Genomic DNA, 8,731 nt, shown 5'->3' with positions numbered 1-8,731 from the left:
TCTTCCAACCAAAATGCACACTTTGAAAACTTAGCATACAGTTTTTCTTTCCTCAATACTTCTAGCACTTTTCTCAAATTTTCTTCATGCTCTTGATCATTCTTTGAGTAAATAAGTATGTCATCGATGAAAACAATGACAAACTTGTCAAGATATGGCCCACACACTCGGTTCATAAGGTCCATGAACACAGCTGGTGCGTTAGTCAATCCAAACGGCATAACCATAAACTCGTAATGACCATAACGCGTCCTAAAAGCAGTTTTTGGAATATCATCCTCCTTTACTCGCATTTGATGATATCCAGAATGTAAATCGATCTTCGAATAAACCGACGAGCCTTGTAGTTGATCAAATAAGTCGTCAATTCTCGGCAGTGGATAACAGTTTTTGATGGTAAGTTTGTTCAACTCTCTGTAGTCAATACACAACCTAAATGTACCATCCTTCTTCGTGACAAACAAAACAGGAGCTCCCCATGGTGATGTGCTTGGTCGAATGAAACCACGTTCTAATAGTTCTTGCAGTTGGCTTTGCAGTTCTTTCATCTTGCTGGGTGCGAGTCTATAAGGAGCACGAGCTATTGGTGCTGCTCCTGGTACAAGATCTATTTGAAATTCAACAGATCGATGTGGAGGTAGTCCCGGTAATTCTTTCGGAAATACATCGGGAAATTCTTTTGCGACGGGAACATCATTGATGCTCTTTTCTTCAGTTTGTACTTTCTCGATGTGTGCTAGAACAGCATAGCAACCTTTTCTTATTAGTTTTTGTGCCTTCAAATTACTAATAAGATGTAGCTTCATGTTGCCCTTTTCTCCGTACACCATTAAGGGTTCTCCTTCTTCTCGTACAATGCGAATTGCATTTTTATAACATATGATCTCTGCTTTCACCTTCTTCAGCCAGTCCATGCCAACTATTACATCAAAACTCCCTAACTCTACTGGTATCAAATCAATATTAAATATTTCGCTACCCAGTTTAATTTCTCGATTCCGGCATATATTATCTGCTTAAATTAATTTACCGTTTGCTAATTCGAGTAAAAATTTACTATCCAACGGCGTCAATGGACAACTTAATTTAGCACAAAAATCTCTACTCATATAGCTTCTATCTTCACCTGAATCAAATAAAACGTAAGCAGATTTATTGTCAATAAGAAACGTACCCGTAACAAGCTCCGGGTCTTCCTGTGCCTCTCCCGCATTAATATTGAAAACTCTTCCGCGGCCTTGTCCATTCGTGTTCTTCTGGTTCGGGCAATTTCTAATAATGTGGCCCGGTTTTCCACATTTATAACAAACTACATTGGCATAACTTGCTCCGACACTACTTGCTCCGCCATTACTCATTCCGACACCATTTGTTCCTTTCGTTCTATTAACCCCTGGTCCGTAGACCTCACACTTCGCTGCACTATGACCATTTCTTTTACACTTGTTGCAAAATTTGGTGCAGAACCCCGAGTGATACTTTTCACACCTTTGGCATAGCTGCTTCTGATTGTTGTTGTTGTTGTTGCGGTTGTTATTGTTGTTGGGATGATTGTTGTAGTTGCTGTTGTTGTTGTTGTTGTTGTTGTTGTTGTTGTTGTTGTTGTTGTTGTTGTTGTTGTTGTTGTTGGGCCGTTTGTTGTAGTTGCGATTGATGTTGCGATTGTTGGGATAATTGTTGCGATTATTATTGTAATTGCTGTTGTTGTTGTATTGGTGATTCTTATCACCGTTTTCCTCCCACTTTCTTTTGACTTGCTTCACATTGGCCTCTTCAGTCGTCTGTTCTTTAATTCTTTCCTCAATCTGGTTCACTAGTTTGTGAGCCATTCTACATGCCTGTTGTATGGAGGCCAGCTCGTGTGAACTTATATCTTCTTGGATTCTTTCCGGTAATCCTTTCACAAATGCGTCGATCTTCTCTTCCTCATCTTCGAACGCTCCCGGACACAATAGGCATAATTCTGTGAATCGTCTTTCGTATGTGGTAATATCAAATCCTTGGGTTCGTAACCCTCTAAGTTCTGTCTTGAGCTTATTGACCTCGGTTCTAGGACGGTACTTCTCGTTCATCAAGTGCTTGAATGCTGACCACGGTAGTGCGTACGCATCATCTTGTCCCACTTGCTCTAGATAGGTATTCCACCATGTTAACGCAGAACCTGTGAAGGTATGCGTAGCGTACTTCACTTTGTCCTCTTCAGTACACTTACTTATGGCAAACACCGATTCGACCTTCTCGGTCCACCATTTCAATCCGATCGGTCCTTCGGTTCCATCAAATTCCAAAGGTTTGCAGGCAGTGAATTCTTTGTAGGTGCATCCTACACGATTTCCTGTACTGCTAGATCCAAGGTTATTGTTGGTATGTAGCGCAGCCTGTACTGCGGCTATGTTTGAAGCTAGAAAAGTACGGAATTCCTCTTCATTCATATTCACGATGTGTCGAGTAGTCGGTGCCATTTCCTTCAAAATAGTCAAATGGAACAAGTTAATCATACAGAATATAAAGAGTAGTTAATAGTATTTCGTAGCATAATATGAACTCATTTATAAAAGCTTTTTCTTCATATTAGCGTTTTATAAGTTTAAATTCGGGTAGTACCTGCCCGTTAAGTTCATACTTAGTAGCTAATATACAATTCAACTACTACAATTCTATATGAAAAACTGATTATAATAATATTTCGCGTTCAAACTTTTATACAATATTTTACAAACTTACAATACCGCTTATTTTACATAAAGCATGAAATATAGCACACAATAACTTTGATACAAGATAGTTGTGAAGATAATTCTAGCTAGTACACAAGTCGTTCAGCAAAGGCAATAAAGACACGTAATTCATACGTCCAGAAACAAGTCATGCATTCTGGTTTTACTAGGACTACTTCCCATCCTTGGTCTTGTGGAACATAACCGTTATGGCCGTTGATAAGACAGCGTGTTGTAACGTCGTCAAAGGAACGAGGGTTACGTAATGACCAACAGTCTCGTAATAACCTAAAAACCTAATTTATTACCCCAATTACCGACTCCGTCACTTGTGGAAACGTTTTGTTTAATAGTTGTAGCCCGATGTTCTTTTTCTCACTTTGGTGAGAAGCGAACATTACTAACCCGTAAGCATAGCATGCTTCTTTATGTTGCATGTTAGCCGCTTTTTCTAAATCATGAAGTCCTATATTCGGATACATTGAGTCAAAATAATTTCTTAACCCGTTGCGTAAAATAGCATTTGGGTTCCCCGCATTATATGCGTCAAAGTAAACACATCGTAACTTATGGGTTTCCCAATGTGATATCCCCCATCTTTCAAACGAAAGTCTCTTATAAACCAAGACATTCTTGGAACGTTCTTCGAATGTCTTACAAACTGATTTCGTCGTAAATAGTTGTGCCGAAGAATTCTGACCGACTCTAGACAAGATTTCATCAATCATGTCTCCGGATAGGTCTTTTAAAATATTGGGTTGTCTATCCATTTTGTGTTTTTATACTGTAAAATAGACAAGAGTTAGATTCATAAAAAAAATACTTATTAATACAAGCAATTTTTACATATATCATAAAGCATAAGCACACTATATTACATATATTACACCACACGAATACAACTATCTTATTCCGACTCGCTCATTTCTTCTTCTTCGGTTTTGGTTCGTTTTGCCAAGTTTCTAGGGATATATGATGTTCCCCTAATACGAGCTGTCGTTTTCCACAACGGTTTAGAAAAACCTGGTGGTTTAGAGGTTCCCGGGTCATTGTTACAACTTAAGGGCTTCGGGGGTTGACGATACATATAAAGTTCATCTGGGTTGGAATTAGATTTCTCTATTTTTATGCCGTTTCCCTTATTATTTTCTTTTGCCTTTTTAAATTCAGTTGGGGTAATTTCTATAACATCATCGGAATTCTCGTCGGAATCCGATTCATCGGAGAATTGGTAATCCTCCCAATATTTTGATTCCTTGGCAGAAACACCATTGACCATAATTAACCTTGGTCGGTTGGTTGAGGATTTTCTTTTACTTAACCATTTTATTATTTCCCCCACCAGTTCTATTTCCTCCTCCGGTTCCTCCTCTTCCGGTTCTGATTCTTCTTCCGGTTCTGATTCTTCTTCCGGTTCTTCTTCGGGAACTTGTGAATCAGTCCAATATATTCGACTCTTCGTTATTATTAGGTGAGTCAATGGGATTTGTGCTAGAGGTAGACATCTATCACACAATATCAAACATGTTAAGAGATTAATATATCACATAATATATACATGTTAATAATATATAGTTTCCAACAAAAATGTTAAGCAATCATTTTTAAAGAAAACACGGTCGAAGTCCAGACTCACTAATGCATCCTAACAAACTCGATAAGACACACTAATGCAAATTTTCTGGTTCTCTAAGACCAACGCTCGAATACCAACTGAAATGTCCCGTTCTTATTGATTAAAAATGTTCCATTTAATTTATTTCATTGCGAGGTTTTGACCTCTATATGAGACGTTTTTCAAAGACTGCATTCATTTTTAAAACAAACCATAACCTTTATTTCATAAATAAAGGTTTAAAAAGCTTTACGTAGATTATCAAATAATGATAATCTAAAATATCCTGTTTACACACGACCATTACATAATGGTTTACAATACAAATATGTTACATCGAAATCAGTTTCTTGAATGCAGTTTTTACACAATATCATACAAACATGGACTCCAAATCTTGTCCTTATTTTAGTATGCAACAGCGGAAGCTCTTAGTATTCACCTGAGAATAAACATGCTTTAAACGCCAACAAAAATGTTGGTGAGTTATAGGTTTAACCTATATATATCAAATCGTAACAATAGACCACAAGATTTCATATTTCAATACACATCCCATACATAGAGATAAAAATCATTCATATGGTGAACACATGGTAACCGACATTAAAAAGATGCATATATAAGAATATCCCCATCATTCCGGGACACCCTTCGGATATGATATAAATTTCGAAGTACTAAAGCATCCGGTACTTTGGATGGGGTTTGTTAGGCCCAATGGATCTATCTTTAGGATTCGCGTCAATTAGGGTGTCTGTTCCCTAATTCTTAGATTACCAAACTTAATAAAAAGGGGCATATTCGATTTCGATAATTCAACCATAGAATGTAGTTTCACGTACTTGTGTCTATTTTGTAAATCATTTATAAAACCTGCATGTATTCTCATCCCAAAAATATTAGATTTTAAAAGTGGGACTATAACTCACTTTCACAGATTTTTACTTCGTCGGGAAGTAAGAATTGGCCACTGGTTGATTCACGAACCTATAACAATATATACATATATATCAAAGTATGTTCAAAATATATTTACAACACTTTTAATATATTTTGATGTTTTAAGTTTATTAAGTCAGCTGTCCTCGTTAGTAACCTACAACTACTTGTCCACAGTTAGATGTACAGAAATAAATCGATAAATATTATCTTGAATTAATCCACGACCCAGTGTATACGTATCTCAGTATTGATCACAACTCAAACTATATATATTTTGGAATCAACCTCAACTCTGTATAGCTAACTCCAACATTCACATATAGAGTGTCTATAGTTGTTCCGAAATATATATAGATGTGTCGACATGATAGGTCGAAACATTGTATACGTGTCTATGGTATCTCAAGATTACATAATATACAATACAAGTTAATTAAGTTATGGTTGGAATAGATTTGTTACCAATTTTCACGTAGCTAAAATGAGAAAAATTATCCAATCTTGTTTTACCCATAACTTCTTCATTTTAAATCTGTTTTGAGTGAATCAAATTGCTATGGTTTCATATTGAACTCTATTTTATGAATCTAAACAGAAAAAGTATAGGTTTAAAGTCGGAAAAATAAGTTACAAGTCGTTTTTGTAAAGGTAGTCATTTTAGTCGAAAGAACGACGTCTAGATGACCATTTTAGAAAACATACTTCCACTTTGAGTTTAACCATAATTTTTGGATATAGTTTCATGTTCATAATAAAAATCATTTTCCCAGAATAACAACTTTTAAATCAAAGTTTATCATAGTTTTTAATTAACTAACCCAAAACAGCCCGTGGTGTTACTACGACGGCGTAAATCCGATTTTACGGTGTTTTTCGTGTTTCCAGGTTTTAAATCATTAAGTTAGAATATCATATAGATATAGAACATGTGTTTAGTTGATTTTAAAAGTCAAGTTAGAAGGATTAACTTTTATTTGCGAACAAGTTTAGAATTAACTAAACTATGTTCGAGTGATTACAAGTTTAAACCTTCGAATAAGATAGCTTTATATGTATGAATCGAATGATGTTATGAACATCATTACTATCTCAAGTTCCTTGGATAAACCTACTGGAAATGAGAAAAATAGATCTAGCTTCAAAGGATCCTTGGATGGCTTGAAAGTTCTTGAAGCAAAATCATGACACGAAAACAATTTCAAGTAAGATTTCCACTCGAAATAAGATTGTTATAATTATAGAAATTGAATTAAAGTTTGAATATGATTATTACCTTGTATTAGAAAGATAACCTACTGTAAGTAACAAAGGTTTCTTGATCTTAGATGATTACTTGGAATGGATTTAGAAAACTTGGAAGTAAACTTGCAATCTTGGAAGTATTCTTGATTTTATGAAACTAGAACTTTTGGAATTTATGAAGAACACTTAGAACTTGAAGATAGAACTTGAGAGAGATAAATTAGATGAAGAAAATTGAAGAATGAAAATTTTTGTAGGTGTTTTTGGTCATTGGTGTATGGATTAGATATAAAGGATATGTAATTTTGTTTTCATGTAAATAAGTCATGAATGATTACTCATATTTTTGTAATTTTATGAGATATTTCATGCTAGTTGCCAAATGATGGTTCCCACATGTATTAGGTGACTCACATGGGATACTAAGAGCTGATCATTGGAGTGTATATACCAATAGTACATACATCTAAAAGCTGTGTATTGTACGAGTACGAATACGGGTGCATACGAGTAGAATTGTTGATGAAACTGAACGAGGATGTAATTGTAAGCATTTTTTTTAAGTAGAAGTATTTTGATAAGTGTCTTGAAGTCTTTCAAAAGTGTATGAATACATATTAAAACACTACATGTGTATACATTTTAACTGAGTCGTTAAGTCATCGTTAGTCGTTACATGTAAATGTTGTTTTGAAACCTTTAGGTTAACGATCTTGTTGAATGTTGTTAACCCATTGTTTATTATAACAAATGAGATGTTAAATTGTTATATTATCATGATATTATGATATATAATATATCTTAGTATGATATATATACAGTTAAATGTCGTTACAACGATAATCGTTACATATATGTCTCGTTTCGAAATCATTAAGTTAGTAGTATTATTTTTACAAATATATTTCATTGTTAATACACTTAATAATATATTTACTTATCATTTAACATAATTTACCAAGTGTATCAATATCTTAATATGATTCATATGTACCTAGTAAGACGTTGTTATAATGATAATCGTTATATATATCGTTTTCGAGTTTCTTAAATTAATAGTCTCATTTTTATGTATATAACTCATTGTTAAAATACCTAATGAGATACATACTTATAATAAAATCATGTTAAATATATATATAACCATATATATGTCATCGTATAGTTTTTACAATTTTTAACGTTCGTGAATCACCGGTCAACTTGGGTGGTCAATTATCTATATGAAACCTATTTCAATTAATCAAGTCTTAACAAGTTTGATTTCTTAACATGTTGGAAACACTTAATCATGTAAATAACAATTTCATTTAATATATATATAAACATGGAAAAGTTCGGGTCACTACATGGTTCTTGTCCATAATAGTCCATCGGTCATAATTATAAAATGCTTGTCAAATTAACCTTATTCCCAAAGTCAAATATTCCAACTAATTAGGGATTCGAACTGTAACAAGGTTTTAATACTTTGTTAATAATTACACCAGATTATCGACTGCGTGTAATCCAAGGTTTTAATACTTTGTTAACAATTACACCAATTATCCTTGTATGTAATCCACCCCTGTTTTAATGAGATATGAATATTAATTTACCCACTTGATTAGAATGAATAATCAATTACCCAACCCGAATAATTAATTAAATGATTGTAAACGATGTCGTATAAACATCACTAAATAGGACATTCGTAATCAATTTAATAATTATTAGTTTGACTAATTTGAAGATAGGTTCGACAGGTTCCAATGAGTTGTCATTCAATTAGACAATACTGAAAGGACCCGTTCATATACATTATAAACGATTCACAATAGTTGATTACATTGCGAGGTATTTGACCTCCATATGATACATTTTACAAACATTGCATTCGTTTTTAAAAGACAATCTTTCTTTACATCGAAAATTGACAGGCATGCATACCATTTCAAAATATCCACTATCCAACTATAAATTGATTTAATAATAATCTTTGATTAACTCAATGACTCGAATGCAACGTTCTTCGAAATATGCTATGAAAGACTCCAAGTAATATCTTTAAAATTAGCAAATGCACAGCGGAAGATTTCTTTAACACCTGAGAATAAACAAGCTTTAAAGTGTCAACCAAAAGGTTGGTGAGTTCATTAGTTTATCATAATCATTTATTTCCATCATATTAATAGACCACAAGAATTTCATTTCCAGTTCTCATAAATATACG

The sequence above is a fragment of the Rutidosis leptorrhynchoides genome, chromosome 6, assembly GCF_046630445.1.
Source record: "Rutidosis leptorrhynchoides isolate AG116_Rl617_1_P2 chromosome 6, CSIRO_AGI_Rlap_v1, whole genome shotgun sequence".
In the NCBI taxonomy this organism is placed as follows: Eukaryota; Viridiplantae; Streptophyta; class Magnoliopsida; order Asterales; family Asteraceae; genus Rutidosis; species Rutidosis leptorrhynchoides.
This window is presented reverse-complemented; position numbering follows the sequence as displayed.